Below are 23,865 nucleotides of genomic sequence, written 5' to 3'. Positions count from 1 at the left end.
CAACATGGCTATACACAAAGAAACAAAACTAACATACACACAATGGTGCTGGTAACTCTGATGCATCTAACAGCCTAAACATCGGTGGCAATGGTATGTGGTCTGCACATGACCCGAAGAATTCTGATGTCTCCTATGCTGCTAATATTTTTTGTCACCTTGACATAAACTAGAGACACCTAGGAAGAAGAAACCTAAGTTGAGAAAAATACCTCCATTAAACTGGCCTGTGGTCAAGTCTGCAGGTATATTCTTAATTAACGACTGATGCCGAGCCCGAACACCACTGAGGGTGGTATCATCCCTGGGCAGACATTTAAAACCTGTTTTTAAAAGACAACTGAGCTCTTGCTGTAAGCAGCCAGAGGTGACCTGGGAAGATGATTCGCTTCTCTCTTGACCCAGAAAACCCCACAAAATTATGCAAATCCAGAGTTCAAACCTTCATGTTCACTTTAAGAACACCTGGGAAACTGCCCAGGCCATCAAGGGCATGCATAGCCGAAAAGCCACCAAGTATCTGAAGAATGTCACTTTAAAGAAGCAATGTGTGCCATTCCTGCTGTATAATGGTAGAGTCGGTAGGTGCGCCCAGGCCGAACAGTGGGGCTGGACACAGGGACGGTGGCCAAGATAGAGTGCTGAGTTTTTGCTGCACATGCTTAAGAATACAGAGAGTGATGTGAACTTAAGGGTTTAGATGTAGATTCTCTGGTCATCGAACACATCCAGGTGAACAAGGCACCTAAGATGCGCCGGGGAACCTACAGAGCTCATGGCAGGATTAACCATACATGAGCTCCCCCTGCCACACTGAGATGATCCTCACTGAGAAAGAACAGATCGTTCCAAAGCCAGGAGAGGAGGTTGCACAGAAGAAAAAGATATCCCAGAAGAAACTGAAGAAACAAAAACTTATGGCACAGGAATAAATCAGCATAAAATAAATGCAGATAAAGTTTTTAAAAAAACGCAACTGAATACCTCGGGGAAATTTCTGTTGCAGTGAGTTCAAAACAAGACAAGCAGACTAGAGAGATGGCTCAGCTGCTCTTCCAAAGGATCCAGGTTCAAATCCCAGCACCCACATGGCAGCTCACAGCTGTCTGTAATATCAGTTCCAGAGGACCTAATGCATGCATACTGACAGAACACCAATATAAAAAAAAAACAAAACAAAAACAAAAAACAGTGAAAACAAGCATGAAGCAGGGTGTGACCCATGTGCACACCACACACACATACACACACACACACACTCACACTCACACTCACTCTCACATACACACACTCAAAGACACATACACTCACACACACATGTCAGGTATGATGTAATCATTCCACAGAACATACATATAACTTGTGATATGCACACCACACACACTAACACACACACACACTCACACACACACATACACTCACACACACACACACACACACACACACACACACTCACAGACACATACACTCACATACACGTCAGGTATAGTGTGATCATTCCACAGAACATACATATAATTTGTGATGTGCACACCACACACACTAACACACACACAGTCTCTACACATCTGCCATCCTCTATCTGCCTTTGCAGATAGGGGACTGAGACCCAGGGCATGTGGTGATGTGCTTCATGCCCAGTAGGATGATTCTCCCGGAGTTGACCCAATCCCAGAGCTGTGTGGCAGCTTGCTCCATCCCAGACTGAGATTCTTTGGTGATCATAGCTGCTCCTGAGCACCAAAGACCCTGACTTGGTCCCTTAGGTGAGTGGAAAGAGCCATGTCCCCACAAAAAGACACAAGAACAAACAAACCTCTGCTTCAGATCTTGCTGTCCTAGGAACAAATTAGAACCTCACTGGAATCCTCATAAATCTTCCAAAGAAAACTAAGGCGCAGGAAGAAGGGGGTGGGGAGTGAGCTTGGTCCCTGGTTAATTCTTCCAAACTGCTGTTTATTGAAATGAGGCTCCTGGGATAAACAGCAACCAGATCAATAGCAGCCTGTCTAATACAATCAGAATGGGGCCTTCCCAGAGACACTGGTGGCAGAGGCCGGGAGAGGCCAGCCTGAGATCTGAGCCTCCCCTTCCCTCTCCGGAACCAGAGGCGCAGGCAGCTGTCCTCTGTGCACCCCCCTTCCACGCAGATTCAGACAGGCAAACACTATGTCACTTCCCCAGGGTCTAGCTTGCGGGAAGCTGCGTGACTGCTCCCCTGCCTCACCCCGCAGCTGCTGGCCAGGCTCCACGGTGCCCCATTGATAATGCTCCTTGTTTAGATCCACTTGGCCAGGCTACATACTACTTTCTGTTCCCTGCCCAAAACGACCCCCAGACCCAAAAGCTGCCAGCCATTCCTGACTCAGACACCCTTTTGTGTAGCCCCAACCTCCTCGTTCCGCTCTGTATAGCCTTGAACTTTCACCGTAGCCTAGGCTACCCTAGAATTCACCAGCTCTCTGCCCATGCCTCTCCAGGCATGAGACTGTAGACTTGAGATACCATGCTCAGCTCTTTTCTGTAATTTATATGAAGTGGCCGTCCTGGCTGAGGCTGTTGACCTGTCCATGTAGAGACAAGTAGGCAGATTGCCCCAAGCCTCATGCCTTGTGGTTCTGACTAGTTGGTCAGCCAAGCTCTACAGCACCATACCCAAAGGCCTCTCCAGGGATGGTGGGACAAGGCCTCTGTCTAGAGGCAGGGCAGCAGAAATGAGTAAACACAGCACCTCCTAGACATCGATTTGACATTTGAAGTGCCCTGTTCACCTGTCGTCCTGGTCTTCACGCACGTGCCACAGAATGACGCAAAGGCCCTCAACAGCTGCTTCCCCCCCCACAGCTGGAGATCTGAACCCTTTAACGCCCCTCCCTTCCACAATGGTGACCGTAAGTCTCAACTGCCGCCACCACCTTCTGTTGTATAAAAAATAACTCTAGGCAATGGTCCCATGGAGGCCCTGAATCAGTCTTCTCAAGAGCGCTCTCCAGGTTTCCCACACTGCTGCAGAACCATCACTGAGCTCAGCCGTGAGGTGATCTATGGCCTGGTGTGGCTACTGAATTCATCAGTTGCATGGAAAAGCGGCTTGCGCAGTGGACGTGTGCTATACAGTCTTCACTAAAGCCTGCAGGCTAGCCTGCTCCGTCATCAAGAAGGTCTGGGGACAGATAGAGGTCTGTAAAGTGTCTGTGTCCTTACCACCCATGCATGAGAGCTGCTTAGATAAAGACATCAAGGTAAATTTCACAGGTCAGCCTGTGGTGAGCTGTGGTGAGCTGTGGTGAGGTTTGGTGAGGTGTGGTGAGCTGTGGTGAGCTGTGGTGAGCTGTGGTGAGCTGTGGTGAGCTGTGGTGAGCTGTGGGAACAGCTTGCTTCTTTTGTCATAGACAGGATGGTTCCAAGGGAAGGAAAGTGCTGAGGTGCTTTATGGTCTGACAACTACCAGACCCTGTCCACAAATCCTCACAAATCCATCCACAAGGCTGCCCACAAGGCTCTCACACCCCAGGAGACAGATCTGAGCAGGAAGTAGGTGCCTGTTTAACTACCTCCATTCCCTCCTCCCTGGAGCTTGGCCCTCACAGTCTGTCCCCAGGATCTCATCTTCACATCCACAGAAAGCCTGCTACAGAGACAAAAGCACCACAGGGACCTTAATGCTCTAGGTTCATAGCTCAGACCCTGTTGCCTGAGGATTATTTGGGGACCATGTGTGTGCTGTTGAAGTCAGCCCGGATTTTGCTCAGAGTGCAGCTGCCCTGAGAAGGGCAGATAGTAGGACCAGAGGAGAGGTATCCCTGGTTTGACCTGGATGTCAACCTTCATGAAAAGGTAGTTTACTGGTTGAAGAGAAGCCACTGTACCAAAGGCTCAGTGGCCTAGGAAGAGAAACCTAGGTCCTTCCAAGCTGCCATCTGGTACTGGCGCCTGTAGCTCAGTGGCTATGGCCCCAGAGCCTTACAGTTCCACTTCTCGATCGTCCCAGGCTACCTTCACACTTCCCTTCTGTCAGTTTCTAAACACCCTTCCTTCTAACCTCAGTTTACCCTTTTGCAGGACCCCATCTGTTTCCCCTGTAAGGATATCATCATTGGGAACCACATGATCCTACGGAAACCAAGAGTGAGAAACCTGTTCTAAAAGCTCAACCAGGATCAAGGTGTTTCACTCAGACACATCTCTGTCCTCAGCACGAGGGTGTCCTGGGCTGCCCAGGAACAGGTGAACTGGGAAATACTGGAGTAAGCTGGAGAGGCTTGGGGAGGCAGTGAGCCGGATTCACCCAGATCAGTTCTGTTGGGAGCTGGGCAGGGGGGCATGAGCAAAGATACCCCAGTGAGGACCACTCCAGGGCCCCCTCCCACCATGAGGGCCCCTGGCTCTCACATGGGGAGGGAGAGGAGCAAAAAGAGCTGTGGAGGCTAAGAGGAAATCAAAAGCAAATTATTTTCGGGATTATAGCTCCAAAGCCCCAGCAAGGTATTACCCATTTTTCATAGCAGACAAAAACATTTTCTAAGGGATCAATTTTGCCTGGAGAAGTCGCCTTCTTTCAACCCACAATCCATCATATTTCCCCATTTGCAATTTCTTGGTGTCTGAGTGTTTTAAGTTTCCTATGAATTATTTTATAAAGCTTTCTTTCCTCCTACTGAAATGAGGCAGCCCAGTCCTGCAGAAAGGCCTGACACTGGCAGGCTGCGGCTCTGGGGGCTGTGCTGCCTGGTGTGGGAAGGGATGCACTTCAGGCAAGGGACAGGACGGACTTTTTTGTCAGATGGGCCCCACCTCCCTCAGCCATGATCAGGGTTCCTCGGGGACCTAGAGCAGGGGGGCGCAGCAGAGACCAAGGTGGAGACTCTTAGCCCAGCCCTTGGGAAGCAGGGCAATGGGAAGACCAATGGGTGGGTCACCTGCTTCTGGAGCTCCGATAGTCGACGAAGGGGAAAGTTCCAGAAGAGATTTATTCTGCTGTATTGCTGAGGGTGGATCATCCCTCACAAGGCTGTGTGTGTAAAAGCTCCGGCCTGTTGATTGGTCTGTCAGGGTGATTTGTGGTTCCCCCTGAGGTAATAGGGAGCAGGGGGGCTGGCAAGAGGCAGCCGGACAGATTGCTCAACAGAGTGGCCACCCTGAGATTTATTGACCTTGATCCACAATGTCCCTTCAGGGCTTTTAATCTGCCTTTTCTGTTGCCACTGGCTGTGGTAACGCCCCGCACCAGGAGCCCTGAGGCTTGAGGGACAGAAACATGGGTGACGTATCCTGAGGGCTGTACCATCTGTCCCTGAGGTTCTCTTCTCAGAAGAGGACAGAGGGCCTAGTCTGTGGGCCTGGTTATATGCCTTTTAAAAACAGCTCTAACACTGTGGAGATGGTTCAGTGGATAAAGTGCTTACTGAGCAAGCAGGAGGACCTGAGTTCAAATCCCTACTGCTTCGGAAAAAGCTAGGAAGGTATGGTAATGCTAGCACATCTTAAGAGGCAGAAGTATGGGTCCCCTGGAGAAAGCTGGTTATATAGACGAGCTGGAATTGGGGATCTTGGTGTCCAACGAGAGACCCTGTCTCAATAAACAAAGTAGAGGGTGATCGAAGAAGATGCCTAGTGTGAACCATCTCAGGACTAAGAAGGTTGAGGCAGGAAAATTGCAGGCTCCAAGCTAGCCTGGGCTACATAGGGAAACTCGATTTTCGTTGCCGTTGAAACCCTCTGCCCTTCAGCTGTCCCCTTGTCCTGCCTGGCTCTTTCATTGCATGACCGCCCTGACAGCTGTGTATCACAGTTTTGTGGCTGTGTCGTAGTCCACTGCATGGACGGAGCATTTTTCTTTGTCCATTTGTTTGAGACAGAGTGACCTTGAGCTGCCAGTCATTCTGTTTCTACCTTCCAGTGTTCAGGTTACAGGCATGTTCCACCAAGCCTGGCCCAGATGGTACTTTCTAGAACCGTTCACCTGTCAATAGGCACCTGGGCTCTATCCAACTTTTACTTGGACCTAATGCTGTTGGGGACCTGTTACAGCTGGATTGTGGAATATCCCATAACCTCCTGTGTTTAACACTCTTGAGACACTGAAGAACCTTTGAGGGATGAAGCCCTACCTGGTACTTGCAGGACACAGGGTTGAGTCTGTGAGGCCCGAGGCACAGCCAGTTTCTGACCTTAGCCTCTGTTTCCTGACCCATTGATTTGTGTGCTGAGTAGTTCAACTTAACACAGGCTAGAGTCATCGGGAAAAGAGAACCTCAGTTGAGAAAATGTCCCTATCAGACTGTCTTGAGGGCAAGCCTATGAGGGCATTTTTTGGTTGATGATTGTTGGGCAGGGGGTAGCTTATGTGGCCAGTGCCATCCTTGGGCTGGTGGTCTTAGGGGTGTATAAGAAAGCAAATTGAACTGGGTGGTAGTGGCATATACCTTTAATCCCAGCACTCAGGAGGCAGAGTCAGGCAGATCTCTGAGTTTGAGGCCACCCTAGTCTACAGATTGAGTTCCAGGACAGCCTGGGATACAAAGAGAAACCCTGTCTCAAAAAAGAAAGGAAGAAAGGAAGGAAGGAAGGAAGAAGGAAGGAAGAAGGAAAGAAAGAGAGGGAAGAAAAGGAAAAAAGGAAGGAAAAGGAAAGAAGGAAGGAAGGAAGGAAGGAAGGAAGCTCAGTAAGCAAGTATTCGACAATGGCTTCTTCAGTTCCTGCCCTGCTTGAGGTCCTGCCCTGACATCCCTCAATGATAGACCATTTTCTTGAAACATAATATAAAATAAGTCTTTTCCTCCCCAAGTTGCATTTGGCCAGAGTGCTTTATTACAGCGACAGACAAGGTATGAGCCAACTGCCCCTGAGGCTCCTGCCTCCAGCACAGGCCCAGCTGCCTCAGCGACCCTGTCTCTACCACCACGGAGGAACAGAACCTCCTCCTTCAATTCGAGGATCTCACCATAGCAACAAGTTACCAGCAACAGGCTGTGTGTCTGCCTCTCCAGGTAGACCTGTTCTCATGACTCACGGGCTGCTTCCTGGCAGGAGCATTTCTGGGTCACAATTCTGTTTGATGAAACCGTCTGAGCAGCTGCTGGCTTGTTGGCCTCTTCCCCACTTTCCGTATCTAACTTCCCCATCAGAGCAGTCCTTGCCCACGCCTCTAAGATGCAGAAAGCCACAGAGAAAGCCAGCTTGTCCTTCCATGGGCCCTGGAAGCTGACGCTACCCAGGCTCCCTGCCACTATACTACCTCCCACACAGGCTGTTTCCTAGCTGGCTTTGCTAGCTATGGCTTCACGATCGAGGTAGAAGTCTCCTTGCACTCATGAGCTCTCCCGTGCATCGTTAGCTGCTCTGTGCAGTGACAGGCCTATTGTCTGCCTTGAAGATCTTTCTAGAGATTCCCAGAGCCATGCAGTGTAGTGCCAGTGTCCAAAGTATTGGAACAAAACCTCCTGGAGTTGCCACACATCCCAGCCATCTGGGCATGGCATCTTCCTGCTTAAGGACCAATGACGAATACCAAGTATTCTCAACCCAAGTGCAACCAGACTGACCATCCCTCCTTCTCTGTGAGCTCAATGGAGGCCTCATTTTCCCTCTGGACCTCCAGCTGCTCCCAAACAAGATATTGCCTGCCAGGGACCAAAGGGCAGCTGGAAATTCCTGGTGCTCCACAGAGGGCAGGAGTGGACATTGCAGGTAGGATCTTGTGTTTTGTGGAGACATTCTGTGACTGAGCTTTTCATACCACACTCCCCATCCATCCCACCCCCATTTCACACAGAAGCAGACTTTGAACCAAGAGGATTTAGTGAAGTGCTCAGGGTCCTGAGGCTGCCACTTGACAGGCATGTGGTAACTGGGCTAGTAGCATATTTGGGCAGTGACTTGGCCACCTGCTGGATGGTCCATTTCTGAGCGGGTGCCAAAGACCACCCAGATGCACTCAGTGGTAGTTAAGATTACTTGCTACTCTTGCAGAGGACCTGGGTTTGATTCCCAGCACCCACATAGCAGGAGTTCTTCCTCTGCTCACCTCAGTGTGGTCATCGGATTGAACAGCACCCACGGCCTCTTTCCATTCCATTCTTCCTAACTTCCTCAGCGCCCCCAACCTTACGCCACCTTGCCTCTGCTCATCCGTACCTTCCTGACCACACTGATCCCTGATCCCTACGAGGGCCTGAACCCTGGCTAGCTCTTACTCCTAAGAGGAGCCCTGGTCCTAGAAGAAGGATGTATTGAGCAAGCCTCTGTCCAGAGCAGAGGGCTGGCAGTTCGCCCTCGTTAATGAAGGGCAGATATTCAAGGTCACCTGGGTGCTGAATATGGCTCCACTACACCTTCCCTCAGAGCCCCAGTGATTAGGCTTCTGTGACAATAACCCCCATTCTGAGACAAGTTTGGGGAGGCACCATACACGGCCCCTAAAACCCCCTACCCAAAACTTTTATTTTAAAAATTTATTTATTTGTTATATATAGAAGTTCACTGTAGCTGTCTTCAGACACACCAGAAGATCCCATTACAGATGGTTGTGAGCCGCCATGTGGTTGCTGGGAATTGAACTCAGGACCTCTGGAAGGGCAGTCAGTGGTCTTAACTGCTGAGCCATCTCTCCAGCCCACCCAAAACTTTACCATGGAAGACAGGAAGGAATCAGGGCAGGGTCGGGACACACAAGTGGCTATCAGTTTTCTTCCCCAACACCCAAGGGGAGGGTGTGTGCCTTGGGGTTCCAGGTGTCTTTGAAAGAGACTTTCATCCCAGTCACTGGGGACAATGGGGATGATCAACTCTCTGCCTTCGTGTGAATCTATTTCCCTTTCTGCACTGCCAGTGTTTAAAAATCAGCAAGAACTCCAGCAAAGCCAGTGCTGGGCAGACACTGAGGAAATGACAGCAGATGGCACCGCCCTCCCGACTCCCCGCCCCCACCCCACCCCGTGACCATCTTGGGGACGCCAGCACACCAGCACAGCAATCTGCACTGCCTTTGCACCTGGAAATTAAACTCCCTCAGCTGAAAGAAGCCTTAGCTTCAATCACTGGAGCCTGGCCTCCCATCCCCCACAGCAACATCTTTTAAGCATGCAAATGGTGACACCTTGCTAAACGGTCAGTGGGATTGATCCTGGTGTTTTCATCCAGGAAATAAAATTAAAAGGGAATTGGGTAGTTATTGGGCTGCCCGGAGCACTCCCCAAGGGCCTGTGCCCTTCAGCTGCTTGGGCATTCTCAGGAGAGCTGCAGCTCCGGCCCCTGACCCGCTTCCTGTTGGGATGTGCTCTGACCTTGAGAACTCCTGGAAGACACAGGTGAGGCTGCCGCTGACTGGGAGCGTGGCGTGTGGAGGGACCTGCTTCAGGTCTAAGCTGGTTCTCTGTGGCCTCAGGAGCGTCTGGTTTCACATCTGTCACTCATGTTCCCCCTTCTCAGAACTGCCATTCAATAAAAGCCAGGGTTCCCCAGATCTGCCATGTGTGGTCCCCAAGTCAGACTGGCGGGCTGAAAGTGACAGAAGTCTGGACCTGGGGTCCCTGGCAGAGGTGAGTCAAATAGGGCACTGCTGAGGGTCTAACTTCCGCTCACCCGTTTGCACTAGCCCTAAATCCCAAATGCTCTAGCCTGCTCTGCCTGGCTCTGGCTCCCAAAGACACGGCCAGGGCAGAGGCTCCTAGGATTCCCTGACTGCTCGGGCCATGAGATTGGGTTTCTGCGGACTGAGCCTGCAGAAGATGGAGGACTTCTGGACTTTGAGAGTAGCCTGGGGTGGTAGGAAGATTGGGAGGGTTGCCAAACTGTGGCCCAAGGCTCACCAAGTCCCTCTCCCAGGCATCAGAGCCGAGGTAGACTGCCTGCTATCCTGTTCACGAGGAGCATAGGACAGTGGGACAAGCCTGGGGGACGATTCCTGACAACAGCAAGTGCTGGGGACAAGGATGGAAACCTGCTGCTGCCTTCCTCTAGTGCACTGCCCATCCCCCAGCTCTGCAACATGCTTCTGAGGCTGGAGATGAGACCGTGGGCCTGGTGGTCACTAAGGCTGGACAGATGGCTCGCAAAGGCCACTGGGTAAGAAGCACAAGCCCACTGGCCTCTGCTATTTCACCTAAAGTTGTTTTCATCTACTGAGTGAGCGTGTCTTCTCAGAAAACAGAGGTTATTAACTTCCACAGAGAGACAGTCCGCTTCTCTGCAAGAAGCACCTAGAAGCCAAGGCTTCACCAAAGGAATGTGGCACCACATAATGGCCCTTGTATTTCCTGGGGAGAGTCTGTCCTACATCCCTGTGAGAACATTTTCTTATTCCCAGAGCCTCTGGCTGCCTCCACCACTGTGTGTACTTGGATGTAATATGTCAAAATATATAATACGTAATATTCGAGGGAAAGGCTGAGTGCTTCCGGGCCTCCTTGTCCTGAAGGTGGTCTTGGTGACTCTTTTTTCTGTGGTGGTCCTGTTTCTCTGTGCCAGGGTGGTGAACAGAAAGCTCCCGCCCTCGTCTCTGATTTAAAATGAGAATGTTAATTGTGATATGCAATTCTCTCATAATTAAACTGATTCATTCCCAACAACTGAGGTTACACTGCATAATGTATTTAATTACCCAGATCTCTGCCACACGTTGGCAGGACAGCCCTGGAAAGTTCTAGATGTAATACGCTTAATTATGAAATAAATCACTGTTTGGATTGATGCACATCTGGGCCTTCTGGGCCCTAAGGACCAGAAGTATACAGGGTGGTCTGGCATGGCCAGCCTGCGCCTGACTGATGGGATCTTCAGCCCTGCCCTCCAGGACATGGAGGGACTTGTGTACTAGGCTGGAGGATCTGCCTGGAACTTGGGCTGTCTTGTGGGATGGTCAACACCTGCCCTGTGTCCTGTGACTTTGGAGGACACCCGAGAGACTCTCATGAGAGTCAGTACTGGGAAGCCCGGAACCCCTGGCCCAGGGTGCTCAGTACTTCCTCCCAAGGTCCCTGAGAGCTTTTCTGCTGCCTTATCCCCAGGCCTTAGCATTGGACTGTCCGGTGAAGGCCACCCACCCCTAGTGAACGCCAAACTTTAGTGCTCCAGGCATAATTTCATGTACCGCTTGGACTGGCAGAGAAATTGGCAAGTCTTGGCATTACAAAGGAAGATGTTGCCAGTGACCTAGCCAGAGGGAAGAGACATAGCCAACCCCTCAGGTCTGTGTCCCCTCTGCTATGAGCCCAAGTCCCACCCCACCCTGTGTTCAGTGCTTGCCTTTCTCTCCCTAGCCCTGCCCATCTGGGGGGATCCCTGCGCTTTGGCACACCGTCTTCCTGTCTTCTCAGCAATTGCCTCTGCAGAGCAAAGAGCTAGTGACTTGAAGGAGTCCAGGAGCTGTGACACCCGGCCATCTGGGACACACAGAGGGACACATACAAGTCAGGGGGGCGTTCCTGGGACCCCAATTATGCAGACTCTTTGTCTCTTGCAGTGGAATCCCTGAATGGGAGGGACTCCCGATGTGCACCCTTGGCCCCCTGGGAGAGGAGCAGGAGAAGGGGAGGCGCCTGCTGACAGGGCTCTGGTTACTGTGTGCACTGCCATCTGCCGCCTGGGTGGCTGGGTCTCGTGTATAATTCAGATACCTTAGACAGGCCCCAGCGAGGCACTGACAGCTGGAACGGTCTGATCGGATGTCGTGACACTGGACACTGGCTGTACAAGTGTCCTTTTGCCCCCTCTTCACTGGGTGACAGGTGGGTGAAGAGCTGAAAGGAGGGTCTCTCTCACTGACCTGGGGATTATGGGAACTCATTAGTCAGCAGCTGGAGAGGTCATGGTGGGCTTGGGCCCAGTTTTCACTTACTTGTAGTGTGGCCACGAGGATAAGTTCACTGCACCCTCAGACCACAAGCCTCAGTTTCTTTATCTGTAGGTCTTAGAGCAGCACCTGGGGCTGCTGTGTCTGGCCAGTGACTGACCTCTGGAGACTCGGAGTGGTATTGACTCCGAGTTTGTCTAGGGGGGATCCTCAGTCCTGTTCTGGACCTGGCTGTGTACCGTCTGCTCCTGGACACTAAAGAGGCAGCTCCAGCCTTGTATCTGACTCTAAAAATAGGGTTAGTCCTTGGTCTGTGATGCCTGAAAATCACACCACCATGAGAACTATGTGGCCTTGTGGGGACATCAGCTGTAATCACCATTCAGGGCTGTGTCCTGTGGTTCCTCAGGAAGTTGGGGACAAGGGAGGGGCTTTCATCCTCTCTATTCTGCAAGCTGCTAGGTGGTCTCTGCTCAGTCCCTGCCCCCACCCCTGGAGGAAGCAGGTAAGAGCTGAGCTCTAAGACCCTGCTGTTCTAACAGGTGCTGGGCCTGGCCATATCCAGCAAGGACCCAACCTCAATGACCCAAAGTCCCCAGCTGACTTCCCAGGAAAGTGCTGCCCACTTTCTCCACAGTCCTCACAGTCAGTGGGGCTTCCTGGTGAGCCTGCCATGGATGGGAGTGGCTGCTGGAAGACCACTGACCTGAAGCTGGGCCCCTCCCCTCTTCTTAGCTGTCTGAGCTGGCACTGGTGCCTTTAGAACCGGTCACCAGAGCCACTCCCAGCCACCTGCAGCACTGTTGCTTTTTAAAAAGGGATGCCTCTCCGTAAATAATTGATTGGACCTGGAAAACATCTGGCAGGTGGAGATCTTTTTTCCCCTGCAGGAATTAGATTAAACCAGCTGCTCAGAGGTTGGGGCTCAGAGGGTGGGCAATGGGGTTGCCCCTCTCCTCCCACACCCTGGGGATTTGCCCAAGCAGGAATCTGTCAACAAGAGGGACCTCTTCAGGATTCTTTCCCAATGGCGAACATGAGCTCATATACACACTTGTATGTGCATTAAACACAACAGACACGGTTGAACATACTACACACCTGAATACAAGAAGACACATTACATATGTACATCTTCCCATGGGTGCCAAAATATCACAAGCATACACACAAGCTTTGTACATGGCAGGTTCTATTATAAATATGTGCAGATGCTTCTGGGTACACACATCATACACAAAAACTACAATATCAGTGTGCACATATCACATATATACACACAAACACACACACCCTGTATGTGTGCACCACACACCTATGCACACCATCTACAAGTACATACTACACGTGTGCACCCTAATCCTCTAGGCCCATCAGAGGCCTCAGGGACCTTGGGATGTTCTGGGAGAGTTCCATGTAGCTCTGGCCTCTGAGGCGGTGGAGGGAAAGAAAGAGGCACACAGCACCAACATGGATCCAGAACCAACTTGTTGAAGTAGCATCTCTTTTCTAGCCTGGGGACCTGGGGACCAGAGAGTAACACCTGTGGGTCGTAGTGGCAAAGGGCAGAGGAGGTAGACCAAGCCTGGAGCCTGGGAAAAACACTGAGAGATCATCCAAGGATGCTATTCCCTGTTTGAGGGTTTGTCATCCCTGTTGCTACACAGGGAGTCCTTCCCTTCTGCTCACTCCTTAGAGTAGAGCACCGTTACCCCGCTTTCTAGCTGAGAAGACTGAGGTCCAAATAAGGAAGAACATACCCAGTACTGTTGAGCTCCCCAGCTACGATCAGCTGCCAATCTCAGTTCTGCACACGCTCACTGTCCCACATCTGGCACTGCACTCTCTCAGCTCTGCACATCTGGCACATACGCCCTCAGCTGCTCACATGCAGCCTCAGGTCACTGGTTGCTCCTGAGGTAGTAACAGGAGTCCCACTAGAAGGGCCTGGCAACTGGCTCTGTATGCCCCTGCCTTCCCCACTGCCTATCTCATGGTCCTAAATGCCACTACCCATCTGTGTCAGGATCTCATCTGTTGAGTGTGTTAGGGAGAAGCACGCTGGGATCCAGAATCCTCAGCAACTAATTCTAGAAGTCACAGCATCAGAGAAGAAAGGGAGCAGCCTCTCCAGGAGGCAGCACTGCCAGGCATGAGTGTCAGCCCAGGACCCTGGGTAGTGCAGGGGAGGGCACCAACATCACAGTTGCTCCAGGGGCAGTGTAGCTACTATAGCACTCCTGACTTCTGTTATGGCGTGTGTTGGACTGGACGAGACTGTCTACCGAAGGATCTGGCATTTGGATATTTGCTTCTAAGTTGTATGGATTGTTTGTAGGGGTCTAGGCGATGTGACTTTGCTGGAGGAAGTACATCACTGGGGCCAGGCTTTGACGTTTCAAAAGCCTGAAGTCATTCCCAGTTTGTTCTCTTCTGCTTCTTGCTAGCTGTTAAGATGTGAGCCCTCGGGCTCAGCAGTTAAGAGCACTGGCTGCTCTTCCAGGGGTCCTGAGTTCAATCCCCAGCAACCACATAGTGGCTCACAACCATCTGTAATGGGATCGGATGCCCTCTTCTGGTGTGTCTGAAGACAGCTACAGTGCATTCAAATTTTATTTTAAATAAATAGTTCTTAAGAAAGAGAGAGAGAGGGAGAAAGGAAGGAAGGAAGGAAGGAAGGAAGAAGAAAAGAAAGAAAAAAAGAAAGAAAGAAAGAAAGAAAGAAAGAAAGAAAGAAGGAAGGAAGGAAAAGACATGAGCTCCCTCTCACGTGATGGGCTCATGCCTCTGAAATTGTGTGGTAGTTTGATGGATAAATGCCCCCCATAATCCTTGATATTTGAATGTTTAATGGTGGTGCTCCATCTGTGGCCTGTTTAGGGAGGTTTGGAAGGTGTGGCTTTACTGGAGGAGATGTGTCATTAGGGTAGTTTTAAAAGTGTAAAGATTTACAGTATTTCTAGTTTGCTCTCTGCTTTCTGCTTGTGATTTGAGTGGTGAGACCATAGAAGTTCAGTGCCACACTTCCCCACCATGATGGTGATCGACTCCTGTCCCTCTGCAACTGGAAGCCCAAAGCAAACCCTTCCTTCTATACCTTGCCTTGGCCATGGTGTTCAGTCACAATAGAAAAGTAGGGGATATGCTGGCTCAGTCCCTAACAGGCCTCTCACACGTGTTACCTTTTCACTAGGACTTGTGTGGGTGCTAGCCCTTTCTCGGTACAGCAACCCTCTGTAACACACCTACTAGCTGACTTCTAGGATGACCCTCGGAGGGTGTGCAGACCAGCTAACCTGCCTCTGTCAACCTTGACCTCAGCATAGTGATCAGGACTCTGGGCGTTGGAGCCAAGGTGTGCTGAGCCAGAGAGCCAGCAGGAGAGACTCCGAAGCCCGAATCAGGACTGGGATGGTACCTGAATCCTTGCCTTCTTTAACTTCCTTGGCTTTGGCTACATGGCATCTTGGGCCTCGGTGCTTCTGTCTGTCAGTGGCTGTCACCCCCAAACACCCTCTTACAAGGGCATGTGGGCCCTGATCTGGAGCCCACCCTGTCAGGAGTCTTCCTGACATCTCTGGGCTCTGCTGAAAACATGGTGACGAAGATCTGAGAGTTGAAGCCACCTGCTGACCTGCTGCTTGTCTACAGCACAGGAAGGGAGATCTGGGACACAGGGGTCACAGTGGCTGAGGGCCAGAGCTCTCCATAGAGGCCCTGCTGGGCTGGAGATGCAGTTGGGTTGAGAAAGTCCGTGCCTTGCATATGTGAAGCCCTGGCTTTGGTCCTCGATGCAGTGGTGAAGTCTGTAATAGCAGCACTGGAGAGGGAAGTCAAGGCAAGAGGGCCAGGACCTGGAGACTATCTTCTACTAACAGTGACTTTGAGACCGTGTTTCAGATGTGTCAAAGAAGAAAGAAGTGGGGTTGGGGGATGGAGGTGGGGAGAAAAGATACAAGTTCCTGTTCCTCATGGAAACTCAACACCTTCGACTCTCCCACCTCCCCTTACTCATCCAGGGAATGGGCAGAAGCAGAGTTACTCATCCCCTTCCACTCGGACTTCCCAGAGGGGTTGTCCACTTACATCTGGGTGGCTCAGATGAGGCTCTGGTTGACCTGTAAGAAGTCCATCTGGGTCTAGTGAGGATCATTTTTAAAACCTTTCCAGGAGATTCAAATAGACAGTGGATGGAATCCCCATGGGGGGAGCCTCCTACCAGCCCTTTCTTGGGTTTGAAGGTTGATGGCCTTGGGAAGGAGTGGTGGAGGGCCCTCCAATCCCAGCCTTCTGCTAAGGACCTTAGAACAGAGATGGGGTAGCTAGATCATCACACCCTCAGGCCCAGAGCAGGATTTGGGAGGTAGAGGGAAGGCAAGGTTGTCTAGTTTTTCTCCCAGCCCTGACCCTCCTTTTCTTTTGCCCAAATGGGATAAATGCCCCACATAGACCCAAAGCTGCTGGATTGGATCTTGCCTTAAGCACGTGCCTTGAAGTACCGGAGGCCATAACTCTTTCTCTTCCCAAAGAGCCCCTCTTCCTGCTGAGATGACTGCCCAAAGGCCAAGCAAATTAAGCCCTCCCAAGTGTCTGCAACCAGACCTGACACCGCTGATCTCAGAGCCCTGTCATTCCCAGAGGTCATGCAGAATGCCCAGAAGCAGGTGAATAATATGTTCTAAATTTTTCCAGTTTACAACCCAGAGATGGCCTTTTAGATGGTCTCAGCGGCCACAAAAGTAGGGGTGTCAGTTTATGAGGGGAGTAAGCAGGGCCTAAGCACGTAGGCATGCTTGCCCCCATCCCACCCAAAGATCTTTCCAGAGCCCCCAAGGAACATCTGGCCATAAGCAATGACATCCAGTGGCCCTGGGGACTGTTCCTCTGGTGCATGGAATTGATATTCTGGCCCTCGCTCATTGATCTCTCTGAGTTTTTAAAGGAAATTTTATTTGTTTAGGGTTTCTAGTCATTAAGTTAAAACCAGAAAAATAGAGCAAAATCAATAGACAAAGCTGGTTGTATTAGCATGTAAAACAGACAGGGCAGCTCCTGAGCTAGGGCTCACACTGGGGGAAGGGGAGCCACCAAGTTCCTAGGATGGCTGAGGGATATCTGTGGGAGCAGCAGGGGCAGGGATGGGCACATTGCACAGAGGCTAGGGAGCATCTGGGGTCTAGCTACACTGTTGTGTTTTATGAAAAGGTAGAGAGAGGAATATGTTTGGTGAAGGTACGGGGCAAGGTGTGGGGGGAAGGGAGTGCCTCCAGCAGGACCACGCTGAGACACCCCTTCCCACTGAGGGACCAGCTGCACAACAATATAGTATAGAATAAAGTTTATTCAGGGCATGGGGAGGGGAGTTGAGAGGGTAGTAGAGACAAAGGCAGAGAGAGAAGTAAGGGAGAGAGGGGGGAGGGGGACAAGAAGACAGAGTGAGAGCAAGAAGGCAAGAGAGAGCTGAGAGGGCAAGCAGCCCCTTTCATAGTGAGTCAGGCACACCTGACTGTCTGTGGCAACTGTGGGGTGGAGCCTAAACAAAATGCTAACTTTGAAGACCTTGCTGGGAACCCAGAAGCAGTTCTGAGAAAGTACCAACCAAGACAACTCTCATCTGCCTGCCTCCCTCATAGAGGGTCCTAAGTTGAAGTGGGAGGGAGAATGCCCAGGTAAGCCTGGTCAACAGCCCCTGGGTATCACCCACCCGGCCTTCTCCAGAGTGTCACCTGAGAGTACTGCTGTTGCCCCTGGGTTAGGGCACTGACAATGGATCAAGGAAGCCATCCTACCCAAGTGTGGTTTACAGAGCCAGTGACCTCACTGGGGCTCCTTACAGGAGCATGGTCCACTCCAGGGAAGTTGTATTACACGTGTCACAGCATGGCTGAAAACTCATGTGAGCCGAGCAATTCACAGACAGGCTCTACTGGGGCTGGTCCACAACTCTCTTCTCCTCAGCGCTCCTTACTGAGGGCAGGGGCCTGGTGATCATTACCTTTCTGGGGCTTTCTGAGATTGTGGATTTGATGAAATATTTATACAGCCCTGTTTCTGCAGGAGGGTGGGTCCTGGGCTACTTCACAGCTGGCATGTGGTAAGAACTCAGATTTGCACCGTGAAACTCAGGGTAGATCCAGCTGTGGTGAGAGGTGTGTGTGTGTGTGTGTGTGTGTGTGTGTGTGTTTATCTGTGTCTGTGTATGTGTGTATCTGTATGTGTCTGTGTGTGTCTGTGTATATGTCTGTGTGTGTGTTTGTGTCTGTGTTTCTGTGTGTGTGTGTCTGTGTGTGTGTGTATGTCTGTCTGTCTGTGTGTATGTCTGTGTGTTTGTGTGTGTGTGTATGTGTGTGTCTATGTGTTTGTTTGTGTGTTTGTGTGTGTGTCTGTGTTTGTGTGTGTATGTCTGTGTGTGTGTCTGTGTGTGTCTATGTCTGTCTGTCTGTGTGTTTGTGTGTGTGTGTCTGTATGTGTTTGTTTGTCTGTGTGTTTGTGTGTGTCTATATGTCTGTGTGTGTGTGTCTGTGTATGTCTGTGTGTGTCTCTGTGTGTCTGTTTGTGTGTGTCTGTGTGTGTGTTTGTGTGTGTGTGTGTGTGTGTGTGTGTGTGAAGTGATGGCTACTGAGACTTCTTCCAGGGCAGCACAGCTCGGTATACAGCTTGACTTGGTTGTCAGGACTCTGAATTTCCTACAGTGTCTGTCCCAGGTCAGGAGGTAGGGGGACAATGACCCTGTGTGTACCTCAGACAACAGGGCCTAGGAAAAAACTATACTTCCCTGCCAGGGAACAGAGGGTGGGAAGACTGGAAGAAGCCTAGGCAAACCTTTGAGTTTGTGTGTTACAGCTCAATTAAGAGAGAATTCACAGAGCCAAGTGTAGTGGCAACTCTGTGAGTTCAAGGCCAGCCTGTTCTACAGAGTAAGCTCCAGGCTAGCCTGCTCTCAAAAAAAAAAAAAGAAGAAGCAGGTGGAGGAGGAGGAGGAGAAAAAAGAAGAAAAGGAGGAGAAGGAGGAGGAGGAGGAAGAAAAGGAGAAGGAGAAATAATTTGTAGACTAAGATGTAGCTCAGTGGTAAAGTGCTTGTCTCACCCAGGCTCTGGGCATTTGATTCTCCAGCATCATGAAAGAGAGGGCAGAGTTCATATTCACTTAGCACAAGTGGATACATTTGTTTTCAGTGTCTACATAGATGTTTGCAGCCACAGCCGTGAGCAAAACAAAGGCCCTCTGAGTGTGGGGCTCTCAGGCTCACTTGCAACCTCTCTCCCTGATGTCTGACCTGAGATCTGATCTCTCGTCCTCTGGATCCAATGTGCACATGCCCTCCTGTGGCTCCTGAACTCCTTCTGTGATTATGATGGCCTCAGAATCTATCCGTGTTCCAGAGAGGCATCTGGGCTTTGTCCTTTTTCACAGCCAACTAATATCCCATGCATCCAGGCTCCTGGTTACTTCAGTATGGCCTGTCACTGTTGGCTCTTGGCCATCCAGTTTGTAGATAGATGATGGACAGATGCTGGGGGGAGGGGCTGTCACCCTCCAGGGTCACAGGTCACTCTCTGGTGGCAAGTCTCTTTCCGTCTGTAGACAAAAGTCTATTGTGAGTTTTAATTTTTTTATGAGACAGGCTGTCACTATGTGGCCCTGGATGACTTGGAACTCATTCTGTAGACTATGTTGGTCTCGAATTTACAGACATCACCTGCCTCTGCCTTTAGCATCCTGGGATTAAAGACATGGACTATGAAACCCAGAAACCTATTGTGATTTTAAAGATTTTTAAAAGTTTGTGTGTGTGTGTGTGTGTGTGTGTGTGTGTGTGTGTGTGTCTGCCTACATGTGTTTATGTGTACGGCTTATAGGCAGGTTCCTCAGAGACCAGAAGAAGGGATAGTTACAGATGGTTGTGAGCTCCTGGATGTGGTGCTGGGTATTAAACATTCTCAGAACCAATTGTCCTTAACCATTATGCCATAGTTCTCAAAGTGGGTCACAACTCCTTTGGAGCTTCAACGACCCTTTCATAAGGATCGCCTAAGACCATGGGAAAACACAGATATTTATATTATGATCATATGAGTAGCAAAATTATAGTTACGAAGTAGCAATGAAAATAGTTCTACGGTTGGGGTCAACACAACATGACAACTGTATGAGAGGGTCACAGCATTAGGAAGGGTGAGAACCACTGCACCTCGCCAGCCTTGTTGTCATTTTATATGAAAGATCTAGAATCTTCTATGAGCTACTGGTTCTGCTTCTCTGGAGAAACCTGACTGATAGGAATGGTAATTTTGTTGTTTTTATTTGAGACAGAGTCCAGATGAAAAATCCTGGCTCACGTGCTAACATCAAACTCAGTGTGTGGCTGAGGATGAGCTTGAACTTTTCACCCTCTTGCCTCCATTTCCTGATAACAGATGTGTACCCCACACCCAGTTATGAGGCACTGGGGAGTGGATCCAGGGCTTATTCCTCCTTTTCTATCCTAAACCCTCCCTTCCAATTATGTAAAAAGAGCATCCTGTCTCTGTGTTTGCCCAGGCTGGACTGTTCACAGGACAGTACTGTGTCTGGCACACTGTACCGCTGACGTGCTCCGCATCCATCCAACATAGCACTCGTGAGTCGGTTTTCATTCAGGTAAACATTTTAGTTACATTTATTTGTTTATCTTGTGTGTGGGGAGTATACGTCCCAGAGCATGTGTGTGAAGGTCAGAGGACATGTGTGTGCAGGTCAGAGGATGTGTGTGTGGAGGTCAAAACACATGTGTGTGGAGGCCAAAGGACATATATGTGGAGGTCAGAGGACATGTGTGTGCAGGTCAGAGGACATGTGTGTGGAGGTCATAGGACATGTGTGTGCAGGTCAGAGGACATGTGTGTGGAGGTCAGAGGACATGTGTGTGGAGGTCAGAGGACATGTGTGTGCAGGTCAGAGGACATGTGTGTGGAGGTCAAAACACATGTGTATGGAGGCCAAAGGACATATATGTGGAGGTCAGAGGACATGTGTGTGGAGGTCAGAGGACATGTGTGTGGAGGCCAAAGGACATATATGTGGAGGTCAGAGGACATGTGTGTGCAGGTCAGAGGACATGTATGTGGAGGTCAGAGGACATGTGTGTACAGGTCAGAGGACATGTGTGTGCAGGTCAGAGGACATGTGTGTGGAGGTCAAAGGACATGTGTGTGGAGGTCAGAGGACATGTGTGTGGAGGCCAAAGGACATATATGTGGAGGTCAGAGGACATGTATGTGGAGGTCAGAGGACATGTATGTGGAGGTCAGAGGACATGTGTGTGCAGGTCAGAGGACATGTATGTGGAGGTCAGAGGACATGTGTGTTGAGGTCAGAGGACATGTGTGTGGAGGTCAGAGGACATGTATGTGGAGGTCAGAGGACATGTGTGTGGAGGTCAGAGGACATGTGTGTGGAGGTCAGAGGACATGTATGTGGAGGTCAGAGGACATGTATGTGGAGGTCAGAGGACATGAGTGTGCAGGTCAGAGGACATGTGTGTGGAGGTCAGAGGACATGTGTGTGCAGGTCAGAGGACATGTGTGTGGAGGTCAGAGGACATGTGTGTGCAGGTCAGAGGACATGTGTGTGGAGGTCAGAGGACATGTGTGTGGAGGTCAGAGGACATGTGTGTGCAGGTCAGAGGACATGTGTGTGGAGGTCAGAGGACATGTGTGTGCAGGTCAGAGGACATGTGTGTGGAGGTCAGAGGGCATGTGTGTGGAGGTCAGAGGACATGTGTGTGGAGGTCAGAGGACATGTGTGTGCAGGTCAGAGGACATGTGTGTGCAGGTCAGAGGACATGTGTGTGGAGGTCAGAGGACATGTGTGTGGAGGTCAGAGGACATGTGTGTGCAGGTCAGAGGACATGTGTGTGGAGGTCAGAGGACATGTGTGTGCAGGTCAGAGGACATGTGTGTGCAGGTCAGAGGACATGTGTGTGGAGGTCAGAGGACATGTGTGTGCAGGTCAGAGGACATGTTGCAGAACTTAGTTCTTTCCTAGTGGCTTGATCCTGGGTGGAGCTTCATCCCTTTTTTATGGCCAAGTGATATTCCTTCCCAGGAAAAAAGCTCGCTGTGTTAGCAGTTGGCGGACATTCAGACTGCCTCACATTAGCGCTCCGCAAAGTGCTGTTATGAGTCTTTCCAGAAAGCTCTCTTATAGTCCAGAGCTTTGGTTTCTGTGACATTGGCTTCCATATGACCACGTGACCACTGTGCTTGAAGAACCAGCCGGTGTTTTCCAAGCTCGATCTCTGTTAAATAGTGTCTTCAAGCTGGTGACCTGGCATTGTAGCTATTGATTTGGCTTGTCCCTCACACACGGAACAAGGGAATCAAGAGTTCAAGGTCTTCCTCAGCTACAAAACCAACTAGAGGTTAGCTTGGGTTACATGAGACCCTAACACAAGTTAGCTAGCTAAGTGATCAAGCTCAACCAAAGAAAGTGAGTTTCCTTTTCTCCAGCACCTTCCTATCGAGCACCCAAAGGTGGCAGACATTTCACCCCAGCCTTTCAGAGCTCACCTTTAATCCCAGCACTCAGGAGGCAGAAGCAGGTGGCCCTCTGAATTCAAGACCAGTCTAGTCTACACAGTGAGCTGAGGACAGCCTAGACTGCACAGAGAACCCTTGTCTAGAAGAGAAGAGAAGAGAAAAGGAAGGAAGGGAGCAAGCAAGTTCGAAGGTTGTAGGCGTGGCTCAGTAGTGAGTAGTGCTTCTTGCTCTGGCAGAGAGGGTTGGAGCTGGGTTGTTAGCAACTACACTGGGCTGTTCATAACTACCTGTAACTACAGATCCAGAGAATCAAATGCCTCCTTCTTGTCTCATTGGGTACCCATATACACTTGTGCATATACATGCAGACACGCAGACATACACATAAACAAATATTAAAAAGTAAGTCTTAGAAATATAATAACAATGAAGTCCCACTGCCCACCCAGCTATTCTTGTGCTCCAGGTATTTCTGACTTGCAGAGGACTATGGGAAAGTTTCTACCTGTTGCCTGGGACTATGGGGTTCCCCTCTAGACTGGAGTTGGTGTTTTTTCCTACAGACACTGGACAGTTTCATGTGTCGAGTGCATCCTGGAGCTGCTGGGTCCCAGTGTGACCGTAGGAGCTGTGACACGCTCTCGAGACCCTACAAGAGGACATTTGTAGTGTCTTCCTTGCTCAAGACCCTGCTAATGGGCAAACGGCTTCCCTGATCTCTGGGCATGCTTTGAGACAATTCACCAGATTCCTTTCCCCAGAAGCCACATAGTCAAGACATGGTTAGTGCTGTCTAGGGTCATTATGAAAATATGTCTCTCTCCTCAGCCCTAAAGAAACTGAGACCAGGGCCCTGTGGAGACTCATGGGGGTGGGAGTTGGGTTGGGATTTAGAAGTCCATTTTACAGTAGGGCTCAGGCCAGGGAAAGCCGAGAATCAGGGATGAATGGTGAGAGAGAACCTCACACACCAGGAACAGCATTACCTTCTGACCATCGTCTACAGTCCCGGGATTTAGGGGTTCACACAATAGCAGTGTGCATCCCCCAGGATTTGGGGGTTCACACCATAAAGGTATTTGGCACTTGAATCCCACAGAAAATTAAATCAATTACCCAGTCTAATCAAGAACTCCAGGTTTTTAATTAAACTAAGCTTAATTAAATGGCGACCGCACAGCTCTGTCGATGTCCTGATCAGGCCCCGGGGGCTGGGAGCAGCTGACTGGTCCATTGCTGGCTGCTGGCAGCTGGCCAGGAGGATCGATGGCTCCTCCGCTCACAGGAGCTGGCCCCATGACAGGAAGCCTGGGGGGTGACAGGAGCAGCCAGGGTTCCCAGGCGGCCCTCAAGCCCTGGACTCTCGGAGAACCCCACGAGCACCCTGGAGATGTCCCAACCACCCCCCAAGGGGACTACAGACAGACACTGATGAGGTACATTCAGGTTGCACAGGGAGCTGGGAGCCCTGAGCTGAGGTCCTGTGGCATCTGCAGGCGGGTGGTCATGGCTCCAGGGTCTGGTTTTGGAATGCTTGGCTTCTGCAGCGTGTC

At 50.5% G+C, this 23,865-nt stretch overlaps 1 pseudogene across 1 annotated transcript; it reads left to right on the top strand.

The window, feature by feature from the left end:
* Positions 1-380: 380 nt before the first annotated feature.
* On the top strand, positions 381-932 carry LOC308429402 (large ribosomal subunit protein uL22-like; annotated as a pseudogene). The gene has a single exon. The product of its transcript is annotated as a large ribosomal subunit protein uL22-like (transcript).
* Positions 933-23,865: the final 22,933 nt, after the last annotated feature.

This window comes from Micromys minutus (assembly GCF_963924665.1).
Source record: "Micromys minutus genome assembly, chromosome: 13".
Classification (NCBI taxonomy): Eukaryota; Metazoa; Chordata; class Mammalia; order Rodentia; family Muridae; genus Micromys; species Micromys minutus.
This window is presented reverse-complemented; position numbering and strand designations above follow the sequence as displayed.